This window comes from Pristiophorus japonicus, chromosome 3 (assembly GCF_044704955.1).
Source record: "Pristiophorus japonicus isolate sPriJap1 chromosome 3, sPriJap1.hap1, whole genome shotgun sequence".
Taxonomy (NCBI): Eukaryota; Metazoa; Chordata; class Chondrichthyes; family Pristiophoridae; genus Pristiophorus; species Pristiophorus japonicus.
In genome coordinates this window covers 2,329,432-2,347,760 of record NC_091979.1, presented here as the reverse complement: position 1 = coordinate 2,347,760, position 18,329 = coordinate 2,329,432, and the positions used below count along the sequence as shown (strand labels likewise).

At 45.9% G+C, this 18,329-nt stretch overlaps 1 protein-coding gene across 2 annotated transcripts in view; it reads right to left on the bottom strand.

The window, feature by feature from the left end:
- LOC139256611 (C-X-C chemokine receptor type 2-like) overlaps positions 1–17,954 on the bottom strand; it is a 33,046-nt gene extending 15,092 nt beyond the window's left edge. The window contains exons 1-2 of one of the 2 annotated variants that reach the window (XM_070874274.1): positions 17,869–17,954; positions 14,959–15,101 (exon numbers count right to left, since the gene is read on the bottom strand). The gene's annotated coding sequence lies outside the window, so the exon portion shown is untranslated. Of the gene's footprint in view, positions 1–14,958; positions 15,102–15,982; positions 16,001–17,868 lie in introns of those variants that run through there. The other variant, XM_070874277.1, reaches the window with a different exon arrangement.
- Positions 17,955–18,329: the final 375 nt, after the last annotated feature.

Sequence of the window (18,329 nt, the reverse complement as noted above, 5' to 3'; positions counted from 1 at the left end):
ATTATATATGGGACCATACAGCATTGTGGACAAGGCTAGCCCTATGGTCTATGCGGTTCGACTGCCTCGCCGGGTGAAGTGGTATCACATTAATCAGTGTAAATTGTTTGACCCCAAAAGAGGTAAAAAACAGAGGGGACGAGCAAGGGAAGGGAATCAGGCACTGGGGGAAGAACAGGCCCCGGTGGATTTGGAGGCTCCGGAGGAGGCAGCGGGCCCCGAAGCTCTACAGCCGGGGCTGGTTCACTGCTCCTGTAAGGCTATCCCACCACTGGGTAGAGGTTCCCAGCCCACTAACAGAAGTAGGGAGAAAGGCTCTACCATTAGCAAGGTCCAAGGGGAAGCTGAACCTCCCATGGTGGATCAGCTGGGGCTAGCCCAAGAGGTGGAGGAGATGGCACTGCAGCCCATAACGTGGGCCTCTGCACCGACAGTAAGGAGGAGTAACAGAGTGCCACAGCCCAGGGCGCCGTGGTCCCCTGTTTACTTAGCCCCCCGCCCCAGACTAATACGGCGAAAGACAACAGGGAGGGTGCTCTGTTGTGCTAGCAAGGGTCTCCCACCGATCATCCGGGGCTCGGGACGGCCTTGGAGGGCAGCACAAGACTCATTTAGGGGGACCATACGAGCCCCTCAGCGGAGGACATCCTGGTCCCCAGGGTACGGTCAGCCAAGTGGTCGACGACGCCTGTACAGTGACAGGATGTAGCCTGGCCACCCAGGGACGGGTGGCGGTGTGTATATTTTCCCTTCCTGTTTTGTTACTTTGTGTTGTGAGTATATGTGTTTAGGTAAGGCAGTGACGGTTGGGTACAGCATTTTTGTGTTTGGAACATGTTAAGTGGGCCGAGCCTGGAGAGGTCTCTCAAGGCAAGGCCATGTTCTTCTTGCCTTTCAGATGTCAACACCTCCCTACTGGACGTTAGTGATGCTGGTATCGCTAAGGATCTGCACCGGGCACCGAGGGGACACCGAGGACTCCCTGGTTTTCGGATGCTCCGGGGGCAGAGCGCCGACAGTGACCACAGGAGAAGGGACTCCGGTGGCGGATGGCCGGGTCACCTACTCCCACGAGGGGAGATGGCCTGGGTGGTTGGGATCGAACTCTACCAAGTACTCCAACCATAAGGACTTTACCTACGGAGAGACCTCCATCCCCTGCCCGGAGATCACTGTGGCCACTTCCAGAGTGAGAGTGACAGAAGGCAGGAAGGTATGCCTAACTTGCCGAGGGGACATACCTCTGGGACGGTGGTGGTGGCTCAGAAAGCTCAAGAGGGAAATGAGAGACCGACACTCGGACTGGGAACGTCTGGATAATGATACCTACCGAACCATCATGGGGTCATCTGGCAGGGTCACGGTGTGCTGGGAGAAATGGTGGGCGTACGACCAAGGAATTTATTTGTGTATGTGGGGATCCACTCGCGTGTGTTCAGAGGGGGTCTCCATTGCTTTCTATAGGTGGGGGCAGGATGTCGGGGATTGGGTGGGATGGGATCGCAGCGGGGAGGCGTGTGTGATCCCTAATCCCCGGGTACCAGTAAATGCCACTGAACTTGTAGTTCGGGAAAGGAAGCCCCCACCCACGGCCAAGCCCACCGTCCCACACGAGTGCCCGACAACAACCAGGGGGCCGGGGAATGGTTTAGTGTTGGTCCCTACCGAGAAACTATTTTATCAGGGGGTACACTACGCAGTGGCATCAGTGGTGCTAAATCTGACAGAAGTCCGCCTACCTACGTGGTGTCCCCGGGAAACCGAGCTGTTAGACCAGGCTCTGCTGCGGGAGATGTTCCGGAAGTTCTATGAACTGGACTTCGGGGATGTCAGTGTGACAGACTTGTATAAACAGTGGGATAGGGCCGAACCGGGCAGGCAGAGGCGTGGCACTTTAAATGACATTCTTACGGGGTTTAACACCGGGGCGTCCGCCATAAACAGTTTGGATAACATGCAGCTGGCCCTCCAGATAAATGGGTTAAAGAATCAGCTGCACAAAGTCCTGGGGGACGAGAATACCGTCGTGGGATCCGCGCTCCACCAAGAGGTGGCAATGACAGTTCACTTAAAGGAGATTATCTCTCAATTGGAGGCACAGGCCAGGGCTGTAAACCCCTTGATTCGGGAGGATAGAAACACCTCCGATCAAGCCGCCCAAAATGAGGTGTGTGTGCTCTATGGGGCCTGGTTGCTGGGAGAGGGACGGAGTAACCTCGAGGATCTGAGACAGGGACAGGTCCCCTCCTGGATCAGCAACCAGCACTTAGCAGCACTGCACCCTTACGATAATGTTTTGAGTCCTTGCCAACTTCGTGTAGCGTCGGAAGCCTACCCGGTACCGGTGGACTGTGGAAAGTCAAACCATACCACCATGGGTGTGGTGGTCAGGATGCCCGTGATGGGGGCGTCCCCACGACCAGCACCCCTGTACCGAGTGGAGAATGTGGGAGTCATTCGTGGAGGGGTGCATGTTCGATTCCAAGAGGTCCCACCTTATGTCACAATGTGGGAGCACACTGTGACAGGTACAGACCTCTCGGGTTGTTGGAGCAGGGGAGCACAGGTAATCCTGTGCCCCCAGCACTTGAACGCTTTTGCAAGGCCACAATGCGGGTTCAGCACTGCTGGGGCAGAGCCTATCAATTGCACAATGGAGGTAATGGCCCCTAACCACATGCCTCCACAGGTAGCATATGTAGGCGGTGGGACATATTGTGTCACCACAAGTGCCCAACGGTATGAACACGGACCGGGAAGGTGGTGTCCAATTCCGTACAGCAGCTTTTGCTTTAAACCCAGGGCAGAAGTTCAAGTGGCACACACCAGAATCACACCCATCCCTGAACCTTCCACGATTCACCTCACGGTACAAAACAACCTCAGCCATCTACAACAATATGTCGCCCAGTTTGGCTATCCCATTGCCCCACTACCTGAGAAACTTACAGCCCTCCTCCAGGCAGTGGATTTGTCTCAAAAACATTTTTACACCATGGAGCAGAAAACTGAAATTCTAGCAGGGGAGATTGCCCAGATTAAACCCCCAGCATGGTGGGATTTGGGAATACGTGCAGACATACCTGCATGGATCCGGGTGGGATCGCATGCCTTAGTAATCGGCCAACTCCTGATTGTAGCTTATCTGCTAGTTACAAGCTGTAAGCTCAGGAGAAAAAGAAAAAGAACGCAGTTCCTCAGGCTACTACACAGCCAGGAGAGCCGTTGCTAAACACTCAAGGTGTGTAAACAAAGTGACCGCGACACTTAGGCGGTTTTGTTATTTCCAGGGATGACTGCGTTTTCATACATGGCCCCTGGGGAGTTTGCAGGGCAGGTTTTTTTTTTATGTTTGAGACCGAAATGAGACTCAATGTACAATTACTGCTGTAACCTTAAGTACATATATGTATGTTGCTGTCGTGTAGTGTAACCTGTTGGATTTCTGTGTTTAGTACCGCGTTAAAAGGAATTACGATATATATCGACGGGATCAGTTTAGAGTTAAACTGGGGAAAGTTGGGCAATTTGGGAGACCGAGGGTTTTCTCACCACCCTGAACTTTGACACACTCGAGTGGTGTCTGACTGTGTCAGATGGGGGATTATGTAGGGGAGGACAAAAACCCCCTCATTTTACCCAGAAGGAAAAGGGCTGTGGGATCAGTCTGTGCTGTGAATTGAAACCGATGGAAGGAAAACTTTGGGACACAAATGGAGACCCCCCCAGTGTTTGGACTCATAGGAAAGGGAATTTAATTTGGAACTATCTACCAGAAAGTTTGAAATCCTAAAGTGCACATGGAAGAAACTATGAACTTTAATCGAATTTGGGATTTTTTTAAGGTCTGCAAGAAAAGGGGTGGAGTCAATATCAAAAGGGCCAGTTTGGACATTGGAACTAATCAAATTGTCTGGGAACTGTATACCCTCGAAACTTGCCCCTTGAAAACATTAGCATTTAAACAATGCCACATACATATTCCAACACCTTTTCATCAGGCATAGAAATATCTGGCTCAGGCCAGACTAGCACAATGGCTACAGGAGGCCAATGCAATCAACACCCACTCAAACCTTGAGTAGGTTAAGATCAGTGGGAAAAAAACCTAAAAACCTCAAACTGTTGCATTTTTCAAAATCAAAAGTCCACCAATGAGAAGAATCGACTTCAGCAGGAGAGGCGGACTGGATAATCTGGCTATAAAAAAAGGGGTTTCTGACGTAGTGAAGAAAAGAGGAGTGATGATTTTCCCTGCCCTGGTGATTCAACAACCACAACCACAGGCCTCTCGACATGGAAGGAAAACCAGTGTCCGAAGACACCAAAGATAGAAGAAACCATCCACCAGACTGCAGAAGGCACAGTAGTGAGTATAACCTCTGGTCCCCAGAACTCCCAACTCAGTTAGGCCAGGAAAGGTGGGAGGTTGGGCATTCTACTGCTAAACTGGTGTAAAGATTTTCGTTGTGTCCGTTTAGTGGGATTTAGGGGGATTGTTTTGTTGGTGTATTGCTGTTTGTTGAGTTACACCTTGCCAAATAAATTGGAAGCCTAAAGTTCCTCTTGGAATCACCTTGTCTCAGTTCTATTGTATTACATCTCCTGATCGTGAGTCTTATGTCAGAACCGTGTAAGGGAAGCTAGGAGCGCCTCGAAAACGCTCAACTGTGTGTCACAGGCTAGGGAAGAAGGGGTTAGGAGTGTTTGACACTCACAGGTGCCTCACAGGCTAGGCATAAGCTGTGGGGACGCACGAGTCTCAAAACCCCCTTCATAAGCTGTGGACACAGTCTCTCCAGGGGTGCTCTTGCAGCACTCAGGGTACCTCACAGGCCAGGCATAAGCTGTGAGGGCAGAAGCCCAGAGAGAGACACCCAAGGCACAACAACAACCCTGTGAAAACCCCTTACAACATGCCTGTCTGGAATAGAAATATAGAAAATAGGTGCAGGAAAAGGCCATTCAGCCCTTCGAGCCCGCATCGCCATTCAATAAGATCATGGCAGATCATTCCCGCAGTACCCCTTTCCTGCTTTCTCTCCATACTCCTTGATCCTCTTAGCCGTAAGGGCCATATCTAACTCCCTCTTGAATATATCTAATGAACTGGTATCAACAACTCTCTGTGGTAGAGAATTCCACAGGTTAACAACTCTCTGAGTGAAGAAGTTTCTCCTCATCTCAGTCCTAAATGGCCGACCCCTTACCTAAGACTATGTCCCCTGGTTCTGGACTTCCCTAACATCGGGAACATTCTTCCCGCATCTAACCTGTCCCGTCCCATCCGAATCTCATACGTTTCTATGAGATCCCCTCTCATCAGTCTAAACTCCAGTGAATAAAGGCCCAGTTGATCCAGTCTCTCCTCATATGACAGTCCAGTCATCCCTGGAATCAGTCTGGTGAACCTTCGCTGCATTCCCTCAATAGCAAGAATGTCCTTCCTCAGATTAGGAGACCAAAACTGAACACAGTATTCCAGGTGAGGCCTCACTAAGGCCCTGAACAACTGCAGTAAGACCTCCCTGCTCCTATACTCAAATCCCCTAGCTATGAAGGCCAACATACCATTTGCTTTCTTCACCGCCTGCTGTACCTGCATGCCAACTTTCAATGATTGATGAACCATGACACCCAGGTCTCGTTGCACCTCCCCTTTTCCCAATCTGCCGCCATTCAGATAATATTCTGCCTTCGTGTTTTTGCCCCCAAAATGGATAATCTCACATTTATCCACATTATACTGCATCTGCCATGCATTTGCCCACTCACCTAACCTGTCCAAGTCACCCTGCAGCCTCTTAGCATCCTCCTCACAGCTCACACCGCCACCCAGCTTATTGTCATCCGCAAACTTGGAGATATTACTCTCAATTCCTTCATCTAAATCATTGATGTATATTGTAAAGAGCTGGGGTCCCAGCACTGAGTCCTGCGGCAGTCCACTGGTCACTGCCTGCCATTCTGAAAAGGACCCGTTTATGCCGACTCTCTGCATCCTGTCTGCAAAGCAGTTCTCTATCCACGTCAGTACATTACCCACAGTACCATGCGCTTTGACTTTGCACACTTTGCACAATCTCTTGTCCGGGATCTTGTCAAAAGCCTTTTGAAAGTCCAAATACACCACATCCACTGGTTCTGCCTTGTCCATTCTGCGAATTAAATTCTCAAAAAATTCCAGAAGATTCGTCAAGCATGATTTCCCTTTCATAAATCAATGCTAACTTGGTCCGATCCTGTCACTGCTTTCCAAATGCGCTGTTATTTCATCTTTAATGATTGATTCCAACATTTTCCCCACTAATAAAACGGGGAAGGTAGCTCAACCGTGGTGAACAAGGGAAATTGGGGATAGTGTTAAATCCATGGAAGAGGTATATAAATTGGCCAGAAAAAGCAGCCAGCCTTAGGACTGGGAGAAATTTAGAATTTAGCATAGGAGGACTAAGGGTTTAATTAGGAGGGGGAAAAAAGAGTATGAGAGGAAGCTTGCTGGGAACATAAAAACTGACTGAAAAAACTTTGATAGATATGTGAAGAGAAAAAGATTAGTAGATCAAAAGAACATAAGAACATAAGAATTAGGAACAGGAGGAGGCCATCTAGCCCCTCGAGCCTGCTCCGCCATTCAACAAGATCATGGCTGATCTGGCCGTGGACTCAGCTCCACTTACCCGCCCGCTCCCCGTAACCCTTAATTCCCTTATTGGTTAAAAATCTATCTACCTGTGATTTGAATACATTCAATGAGCTAGCCTCAACTGCTTCTTTGGGCAGAGAATTCCACAGATTCACAACCCCCTGGGAGAAGAAATTCCTTCTCAACTCGGTTTTAAATTGGCTCCCCCGTATTTTGAGGCTGTACCCCCTAGTTCTAGTCTCCCCGACCAGTGGAAACAACTTCTCTGCCTCTATCTTGTCTATTCCTTTCATTATTTTAAATGTTTCTATAAGATCACCCCTCATTCTTCTGAACTCCAACGAGAAAAGACCCAGTCTACTCAATCTATCATCATAAGGTAACCCCCTCATCTCCGGAATCAACCGAGTGAATCGTCTCTGTACCCCCTCCAAAGCCAGTATATCCTTCCTTAAGTAAGGTGACCAAAACTGCACGCAGTACTCCAGGTGCGGCCTCACCAATACCCTGTACAGTTGCAGCAGGACCTCCCTGCTTTTGTACTCCATCCCTCTCGCAAAGAAGGCCAACATTCCATTCGCCTTCCTGATTACCTGCTGCACCTGCAAACTAACTTTTTGGGATTCATGCACAAGGACCCCCAGGTCCCTCTGTACCGCAGCATGTTGTAATTTCTCCCCATTCAAATAATATTCCCGAAGGTGGATGACCTTACACTTTCCGACATTGTATTCCATCTGCCAAACCTTAACCCATTCGCTTAACCTATCTAAATCTCTTTGCAGCCTCTCTGTGTCCTCCACACAACCCGCTTTCCCACTAATCTTAGTGTCATCTGCAAATTTTGTTACACTCCACTCTGTCCCCTCTTCCAGGTCATCTATGTATATTGTAAACAGTTATGGTCCCAGCACCGATCCCTGTGGCACACCACTAACCACCGATTTCCAACCCGAAAAGGACCTATTTATCCCGACTCTCTGCTTTCTGTTAGCCAGCCAATTCTCGATCCATGCTAATACATTTCCTCTGACTCCGCGTACCTTTATCTTCTGCAGTAACCTTTTGTGTGGCACCTTATCGAATGCCTTTTGGAAATCTAAATACACCACACCCATCGGTACACCTCTATCCACCATGCTCGTTATATCCTCAAAGAATTCCAGTAAATTAGTTAAACATGATTTCCCCTTCATGAATCCATGTTGCGTCTGCTTGATTGCACTATTCCTATCTAGATGTCCCACTATTTCTTCCTTAATGATAGTTTCAAGCATTTTCCCCACTACAGATGTTAAACTAACCGGCCTATAGTTACCTGCCTTTTGTCTGCCCCCTTTTTTAAACAGAGGCGATACATTAGCTGCTTTCTAATCCGCTGGTACCTCCCCAGAGTCCAGAGAATTTTGATAGATTATAACAAATGCATCTGCTATAACTTCCGCCATCTCTTTTAATATCCTGGGATGCATTTCATCTGGACCAGGGGACTTGTCTATCTTGAGTCCCATTAGCCTATCCAGCACTACCGCCCAAGTGATAGTGATTATCTCAAGGTCCTCCCTTCCCACATTCCCGTGACCGGCAATTTTTGGCATGGTTTTTGTGTCTTCCACTGTGAAGACCGGAGCAAAATAATTGTTTAAGGTCTCAGCCATTTCCACATTTCCCATTATTAAATCCTCCTTCTCATCTTCTAAGGGACCAACATTTGCTTTAGTCACTCTTTTCCGTTTTATATATCAGTAAAAGCTTTTACTATCTGTTTTTATGTTTTGCACAAGTTTACTTTCGTAATCTATCTTTCCTTTCTTTATTGCTTTTTTAGTCATTCTTTGCTGTCGTTTAAAATTTTCCCAATCTGCTCGTTTCCCACTAACCTTGGCCACCTTATACGCTTTGGTTTTTAATTTGATCCTCTCCTTTATTTCCTTGGTTGTCCACGGCTGATTATCCCTTCTCTTACCGCCCTTCTTTTTCACTGGAATATATTTTTGTTGAGCACTATGAAAGAGCTCCTTAAAAGTCCTCCACTGTTCCTCAATTGTGCCACCGTTTAGTCTGTGTTTCCAGTCTACTTTAGCCAACTCTGCCCTCATCCCACTGTCGTCCCCTTTGTTTAAGCATAGTACGCTCGTTTGAGACACTACTTCCTCACCCTCAATCTGTATTACAAATTCAACCATACTGTGATCATTCATTCCGAGAGGATCTTTTACTTGGAGATGTGGCCCTTTCAGCCAAAGGCATCAAGGGGTATGGAGAGAAAGCAGGAGTTTGAATGATCAGCCATGATCTTATTGAATGGAATTTAAGTGCAGGAGCAGGCTGGAAGGTTTGAATGGTCTGCTCCTGCACCTAATTTCTATGTTTCTATGTTTCTAAGCATGAGAGGAAGCTTGCTGGGAACATAAAAATTGACTGCAAAAGCTTCTGCAGCTATATGAAGAGAAAAAGATTCGTGAAGACAAATGCAGTCAGAATCAGGTGAATTTATAATGGAAGACCAGTTGAACAAATACTTTGGTATTGTCTTCACGAAGGAAGACACAAATAACCTTCCGGAAATACAAGGGGACCGAGGGTCTCGCAAGAAGGAGGAACTGAAGGTAATCCTTATTAGTCAGGAAATTGTGTTAGGGAAATTGATAAGATTGAAGGCCAATAAATCTCCATGGCCTGATAGTCTGCATCCCAGAGTACTTAAGGAAGTGGTCCTAGAAATAGTGGATGCATTGGTGATCATTTTCCAACAGTCTATCGACTCTGGATCAGTTCCTGTGGATTGGATGGTACCTAATGTAACACCACCTTTTAAAAAAGGAGGGAGAGAAAAAACAGGGAATTATAGACCGGTTAGTGGGGAAAATGTTGGAATCAATTATTAAATATGAAATAGCAGCACATTTGGAAAGCAGTGACAGGATCGGTACAAGTCAGCATGGATTTATGAAAGGGAAATCATGCTTGACAAATCTTCTAGAATTTTTTGAGGATCTAACTAGTACAGTGGTCAAGGGAGAACCAGTGCATGTGGTGTAGTTGGACTTTCAAAAGGCTTTTAACAAGGAGCCACTCAAAAGATTGGCGTGCAAAATCAAAGCACATGGTATTAGGGGTAATGTACTGACGTGGATAGAGAACTGGTTGGCAGACAGGAAGCAGAGAGTCGGGATAAACGGGTCCTTTTCAGAATGGCAAGCAGTGACTAGTGGAGTGCCGCAGGGCTCAGTGCTGGGACCCCAGCTATTTACAATATACATCAATGATTTAGATGAAGGAATTGAGTGTAATATCTTCAAGTTTGAAGATGACACTAAGCTGGGTGGCAGTGTGAGCTGTGAGGAGGATGCTAAGAGGCTGCATGGTGACTTGGACAGGTTAGGTGAGTGGGCAAATGCATGGCAGATGCAGTATAATGTGGATAAATGTGAGGTTATCCACTTTGGTGGCAAAAACAAGAAGGCAGAATATTATTTGAATGGCTGCAGATTAGGAAAAGAGGAGGTGCAACGAGACCTGGGTGTCATGGTACATCAGTCACTGAAAGTTGGCATGCAGGTACAGCAGGCGGTGAACAAGGCAAATGGTATGTTGGCCTTCATAGCTAGGGGATTTGAGTATAGGAGCAGGGAGGTCTTACTGCAGTTGTACAGGGCCTTGGTGAGGCCTCACCTGGAATATTGTATTCAGTTTTGGTCTCCTAATCTGAGGAAGGATGTTCTTGCCATTGAGGGAGTGCAGCGAAGGTTTACCAGACTGATTCCCGGGATGGCAGGACTGTTATATGAGGAGAGACTGGATTGACTGGGCCTGTATTCACTGGTGTTCAGAAGGATGAGAGGGGATCTCATAGAAACATATAAAATTCTGACAGAACTGGGCAGGTTAGATGCAGGAAGAATGTTCCCGATGTTGGGGAAGTCTAGAACCAGGGGTCACAGTCTAAGGATAAGGGGTAAGCCATTTACGACCGAGATGAGGAGAAACTTCTTCACCCAGAGAGTGGTGAACCTGTGGAATTCTCTACCGCAGAAAGTTGTTGATGCCAGTTGATTGAATATATTCAAGAAGGAGTTAGATATGGCCCTTATGGCTAAAGGGATCAAGGGGTATGGAGAAAAAGCAGCAAAGGGGTACTGAGGTGAATGATCAGCCATGATCTTATTGAATGGTGGTGCAGGCTCGAAGGCCTGAATGGCCTACTCCTGCACCTATTTTCTATGTTTCAAAGACTCAATGTGTCTGATGAGGATATGCCATGTCGTGAGGTAATCCAGCAGCAAGCCAGGAAAAGATGGCAATAAGAGAAAGAGTAAAGAAAGGCTTGCATTTATATAGCGCCTTTTACAACCTCAGGACGTCCCAAAGCACTTTACAGCCAATGACATCCTTTTGAAGTGTGGTCACTGTTGTAATGTTATGCACAGCAAGCTCCCACAAACAGCAAGGAAATAAATGACCAGATTATTTCTAGTTAAGTGTTGACTGAAGGATAAATATCAGCCAGGTCACTGGGAAAGCTTCCCTGCTCTTATTCAAATAGTGCACTGTTGTGTATCTGTAAAGCATGCACTCCCATGTTCTGCCACCAGGGAGCTCATCCCCTGAAGTTGCAAGGGATCCCAGCATCCCTTTGGAGCACCGTATCAGCCTAGAATTGTGTGCTTAAGTCTCTGTAGTGGGACTTGAACATTGAACATTGAACGTTCTGACTCAGAGGCAGGGAGACAGAGGGAAACAAAAAGGAGCCAAAAGCAAAAGACAGAAAGGAGATGAGGAAAAGTGTAGGGCAGAGAAACCCAAGGCAAAGAACAAAAAGGGCCACTGTACAGCAAAATTCTAAAAGGACAAAGGGTGTTAATAAAACAAGCCTGAAGGCTTTGTGTCTTAATGCAAGGAGTATCCGCAATAAGGTGGATGAATTAATTGTGCAAATAGATGTTAACAAATATGATGTGATTGGGATTACGGAGACGTGGCTCCAGGATGATCAGGGCTGGGAACTCAACATTCAGGGGTATTCAACATTCAGGAAGGATAGAATAAAAGGAAAAGGAGGTGGGGTAGCATTGCTGGTTAAAGAGGAGATTAATGCAATAGTTAGGAAAGACATTAGCTTGGATGATGTGGAATCTATATGGGTAGAGCTGCAGAACACCAAAGGGCAAAAAACGTTAGTAGGAGTTGTGTACAGACCTCCAAACAGTAGTAGGGATGTTGGGGAGGGCATCAAACAGGAAATTAGGGGTGCATGCAATAAAGGTGTAGCAGTTATAATGGGTGACTTTAATATGCACATAGATTGGGCTAGCCAAACTGGAAGCAATACGGTGGAGGAGGATTTCCTGGAGTGCATAAGGGATGGTTTTCTAGACCAATATGTTGAGGAACCAACTAGGGGGGAGGCCATCTTAGACTGGGTGTTGTGTAATGAGAGAGGATTAATTAGCAATCTCATTGTGCGAGGCCCCTTGGGGAAGAGTGACCATAATATGGTGGAATTCTGCATTAGGATGGAGAATGAAACAGTAATTTCAGAGACCATGGTCCAGAACTTAAAGAAGGGTAACTTTGAAGGTATGAGGCGTGAATTGGCTAGGATAGATTGGCGAATGATACTTAGGGGGTTGACTGTGGATGGGCAATGGCAGACATTTAGAGACCGCATGGACGAAGTACAACAATTGTACATTCCTGTCTGGCGTAAAAATAAAAAGGGGAAGGTGGCTCAACCGTGGCTATCTAGGGAAATCAGGGATAGTATTAAAGCCAAGGAAGTGGCATACAAATTGGCCAGAAATAGCAGCGAACCTGGGGACTGGGAGAAATTTAGAACTCAGCAGAGGAGGACAAAGGGTTTGATTAGGACAGGGAAAATGGAGTACGAGAAGAAGCTTGCAGGGAACATTAAGGCGGATTGCAAAAGTTTCTATAGGTATGTAAAGAGAAAAAGGTTGGTGAAGACAAACGTAGGTCCCCTGCAGTCAGAATCAGGGGAAGTCATAACGGGGAACAAAGAAATGGCGGATCAATTGAACAAGTACTTTGGTTCGGTATTCACTAAGGAGGATACAAACAACCTTCCGGATATAAAAGGGGTCAGAGGGTCTAGTAAGGAAGAGGAACTGAGGGAAATCTTTATTAGTCGGGAAATTGTGTTGGGGAAATTGATGGGATTGAAGGCCGATAAATCCCCAGGGCCTGATGGCCTGCATCCTAGAGTACTTAAGGAGGTGGCCTTGGAAATAGCGGATGCATTGACAGTCATTTTCCAACATTCCATTGAATCTGGATCAGTTCCTATGGAGTGGAGGGTAGCCAATGTAACCCCACTTTTTAAAAAAGGAGGGAGAGAGAAAACAGGGAATTATAGACCGGTCAGCCTGACCTCAGTAGTGGGTAAAATGATGGAATCAATTATTAAGGATGTCATAGCAGTGCATCTGGAAAATGGTGACATGATAGGTCGAAGTCAGCATGGATTTGTGAAAGGGAAATCATGCTTGACAAATCTTCTGGAATTTTTTGAGGATGTTTCCAGTAAAGTGGACAAAGGAGAACCAGTTGATGTGGTATATTTGGACTTTCAGAAGGCTTTCGACAAGGTCCCACACAAGAGATTAATGTGCAAAGTTAAAGCACATGGGATTGGGGGTAGTGTGCTGACGTGGATTGAGAACTGGTTGTCAGACAGGAAGCAAAGAGTAGGAGTAAACGGGTACTTTTCAGAATGGCAGGCAGTGACTAGTGGAGTGCCGCAAGGTTCTGTGCTGGGGCCCCAGCTGTTTACATTGTACATTAATGATTTAGACGAGGGGATTAAATGCAGTATCTCCAAATTTGCGGATGATACTAAGTTGGGTGGCAGTGTGAGCTGCGAGGAGGATGCTATTAGGCTGCAGAGTGACTTGGATAGGTTAGGTGAGTGGGCAAATGCATGGCAGATGAAGTATAATGTGGATAAATGTGAGGTTATCCACTTTGGTGGTAAAAACAGGGAGACAGACTATTATCTGAATGGTGACAGATTAGGAAAAGGGAAGGTGCAACGAGACCTGGGTGTCATGGTACATCAGTCATTGAAGGTTGGCATGCAGGTACAGCAGGCGGTTAAGAAAGCAAATGGCATGTTGGCCTTCATAGCGAGGGGATTTGAATACAGGGGCAGGGAGGTGTTGCTACAGTTGTACAGGGCCTTGGTGAGGCCACACCTGGAGTATTGTGTACAGTTTTGGTCCCCTAACTTGAGGAAGGACATTCTTGCTATTGAGGGAGTGCAGCGAAGGTTCACCAGACTGATTCCCGGGATGGCGGGACTGACCTATCAAGAAAGATTGGATCAATTGGGCTTGTATTCACTGGAGTTCAGAAGAATGAGAGGGGACCTCATAGAAACGTTTAAAATTCTGACGGGTTTAGACAGGTTAGATGCAGAAAGAATGTTCCCAATGTTGGGGAGGTCCAGAACCAGGGGTCACAGTCTGAGGATAAGGGGTAAGCCATTTAGGACCGAGATGAGGAGAAACTTCTTCACCCAGAGAGTGGTGAACCTGTGGAATTCTCTACCACAGAAAGTAGTTGAGGCCAATTCACTAAATATATTCAAAAGGGAGTTAGATGAAGTCCTTACTACTCGGGGGATCAAGGGTTATGGCGAGAAAGCAGGAAGGGGGTACTGAAGTTTCATGTTCAGCCATGAACTCATTGAATGGCGGTGCAGGCTAGAAGGGCTGAATGGCCTGCTCCTGCACCTATTTTCTATCATTTTCTATCTATCAAGAGTGCGACCGACTGAGTCTTGGCTGACACTATTGCTGTACCAAGTGACTCCCGGAATGGAAAAGTAGATGCACCTTGTGTATTTTCATCTAGCAATTCTGGCCTTCCTGTGTTTCCAGGAATCATTGTTCTTTTGCAAACTGGGCCCCTCGGATCCTTCACAGAGGGCAGTTGTGTCTTCACCTTCCCCCTCTTCCATTCCCAAGTTCTCATGCTCACTAGTGCTCAATGCTTCACTCACTGAAACTGCTTTAGATTTACGAACTACTTCCTCCAGAGAGGGTGTATGTGACCTAGTGTTGGTGGAAGTAAGATGTCTTCATGAAATTAGTGAGAATGGATGAAACAGTTGTGGATCTGGATGAGCAGCTGTCCTCTGAACAGCTGTCCTCCAAGACATCGCCATAGATTTCAAAAATACAAAATCTTGTTTAGGTGACATTGCTTCTTGAAGAAATAGTGAGCAGGGCAATTACTATACTTTAACAATCTACATGAAGTAAAAATGGCTATGCCCTGTCTTTACCAACCTGATCTTAGCACCTCGCCGCCTACTTGCCCCCTCCGACAGGTTCTCCTGTTTGTCCAGTTACGATCCAGTGCCTCCTCTTTGCACTCCAAGCTTTCCTCCTCCAGTTGGAGTTCTTTAGCGCTGATTACGTGCTGCCTTTTCCTTCGAAAATAGAGAACACAATTTTAGCAGAATCACTCGCACTTCTTTTCACAGGTATGTTTGCATCCATACCATGATTAAAATATTTGCAGCTGCTGGCTCCCTTGAAACATTTCTCCTTCCAGAGTAGTACTGCTCTGGCAGTGGTGGAGAGTAAAGAACGAGCAGTATTGATGGCGGAGGTTCCTTGTGAATAGCACGGCTTTCCCTTCAATCAATTAGTGACACTACAAAGGGAACAGAGTGTCAGTTGACACCACTCTGTCAGCCAAAGAGTTGGAAGTGGGGTGGTACTTACGGCTGGCAGGACTTACAGCAGGACTTACACAACAGAAATCATACATAAAATGAATCACAGTCACTTAGTGTGATTGACAGGGAAATGACCAAATCATCACTGTTCTGGCTGGGAATAGTGGTGTCACAATATGCAGAGGGCGAGTGTCGTACATATATATAGATACACAGGCTGTACATGGGGAACAGGGTTCTTCACTTGGCCAACCTTTTGTGGTCATTAAACCACTTGAGGTGGCAGAGCCTGCACTGATTGGCTCAGAGATTTTCCCCCATAAATGTTTACATTCCTCTTTGATGTGGCCGCCTATACAAATGTTCCCCTAGTATGATTCTGTTTGTGTCACATCGTGAATGCATCAGAAGCCCCGGGAACCTTTCTGGAGGCTAACATCCCTGATGCAGCTCTTTCCTTCATCATTGTTTCTGTTGTTCCATTCACTGAAGAATGTGTGAGCCTTCATCAGCTGCAGCATTTTCAAAGCTGCAACAAAACTCAATTCCCTTCCCAGCAGCAAAGTGATAACAAACAGGAAATAGGAGGTGTGTGGGGGGCTTGACCCATCCACCTCCATGGCACGAACCTGGTATTGCAGTACTTCCAGGAACGGTGCTTGGGCTCTAGGCCTTTTGGCTAAGAGCATTAGCGCAGGGTGATCCTTGATGTGTGCAAGGTGACCTCTGGCGTTTGTGATCTGACAAAGAATTGGAAAGATTGGCTACGAAAAATTTAAAAAATTAAAAAAAAAACAGGATTCCCTCTCTGAAGCGGCCCCGCATGATTAATGAGGACTGGTCAGAGTCACGTGGGCAGATCAAGACCTGCACCAACGGAAACCTGACGATGCATGGAGAATCCATTAAATAATAATTAAAATAGCAAAAACATGCAGCTTCAGTGAAACCTACAAAGTACAAATGTTAAAAACCTAAACAAGATCAAAACAGGAAACAATAAAAAACTGACATTGGCAAATATTAACAATGAAACTAGAAACACTGAAAATTTAAATGTGAACGACAAACTGAAATTCTACAAAAATAAAATGCAGTAAATAACAAACACAGGAAAACATAGAAAAATGAAATACTCAATACCAGAAAATATTTTTTATTTATTCATGGGATGTGGGCGTTGCTGGGAAGGCCAGCGTTTATTGCCCACCCCGTATTGTCCTTGGGAAAGTGGGGGAGAGCCACCTAGGCTTGAACCGTTGCAGTCCGTGTGGTGATGGTACTCCCACAGTGCTGACAGGGAGCAACTCCCAGGATTGTGACCCAGCAACGATGAAGGAACAGCGATATATTTCCAAGTCAGGAGGGTGTGTGACTGGGAGGGAAACTTGCAGGTGATGGTTCCCCATGCGCCTGCTGCCTTTATCCTGCGAGGTGGTAGAGGTTGTGGGAGATACTGTCGAACATCTTGTAAATGATACACACTGCAGCAACGGTGCGCCGGTGGGGGAGGGAGTGAATGTTTAAAGTGGGGGGTCGATCGAGCGGGCTGCTTTGTCCTGGATGGTGTCGAGCTTCTCGAGTGTTGTTGGAGCTGCACCAATCCAGGCAAGTGGAGAGTATTCCATCACACTCCTGACTTGTGTCTTGTAGATGGTGGAGAGGCTTTGGGGAGTCAGGAGGTGAGACACTCGTCACAGAATACCCAGCCTGGCCTGCTCTGGTCACCACAGTATTTATGTAGTTGGTCCAGTTAAATTTCTGAACAATATGAACAATAAAAACCCTGCAAAAATATGCAGAGAAATGCAGCAAAGTTAATAATGAAACGTGAAAAAATAAATCCAGAATTTTGACAAAATACACAACAAAACATAGATAATAAAGCCAGTAAATCTGGAGGGTTGATGAGGGAGTACCACATTAGCATGGAAATAATAAACTGAGAAACAAATATAAGTACAACAAAAGCCAAAGAAACTTCCAGCAGAACCTAGGGAAATGCACAGCGACCGAGAAAAACAACCAATCAAACTGCGGAAAACCCCCAGATAATGAACAAGATCTGAAAAAAGTCTCAAATCGTAGATAACAATTGAATGAGCTGGAAAATATAAACAACATAGCAGGAAAAATGAGGAGAACAGATTAAATCCAGAAAAATAAAAATCAAAGGATGGAAAAGAGTAAAGAGCAAAACTGAGAAAATATTTTAAAAAAATTTTAATCCATAAAATTAAAACGTGCAACAGCAACAAAACCAAAAACTGAGAACCTGAAAAAAGAGACAGGAACCTGGGGGAAAGAAATAAAGAACAAAATCTGTAAATAAATAAATGTAGATGCTTATTAAAAATAAGAGGATCCTGTGTACCGTTACTTTTCTCGCTTGTTTAGAATACAGAAGGCTAACAAATTAATCGAGACACTATCGGTATTTGCTAACTTTCAAGAATGTCATTTAACATACAACACGATAGTTTGTACCAGAAAAAAGTGGTAACTTTCATACAACCTTTCCTTTCTAGTGAGTACAATTCAAAGAATTGATCAGATTGTTTGTGGAGAAAACGAAGGTTCCTTTCCGACTGCGCCTTGAATAATGCCGTGCATGGTTCACCTGAAAACCTTTGCAGAATGAGCTGTTTTGTATGATTTCTTCAAAATATACTGTTTAATTATCAAAGAATCTCTTTATCTTTTGCAGGTCTTGCTTCCTTTTCTCTGCAACCATTACACATGCTTTCTTCTTATCAGTTACTTATCATAGAATCATAGAAATTTACAGCACAGACGGAGGCCATTTGGCCGATTGAGTCTGTACCGGCCGTAAAAGAGCTATCCAACTTAATCCCACTTTCCAGCTCTTTGTCCATAGCCCTGTAGGTTACCACACTTGAGGTGCATATCCAAGCACTTTTAAATGCAGTGAGGATTTCTGCCTCTACCATCATTTCAGGCAGTGAGTTCCAGACC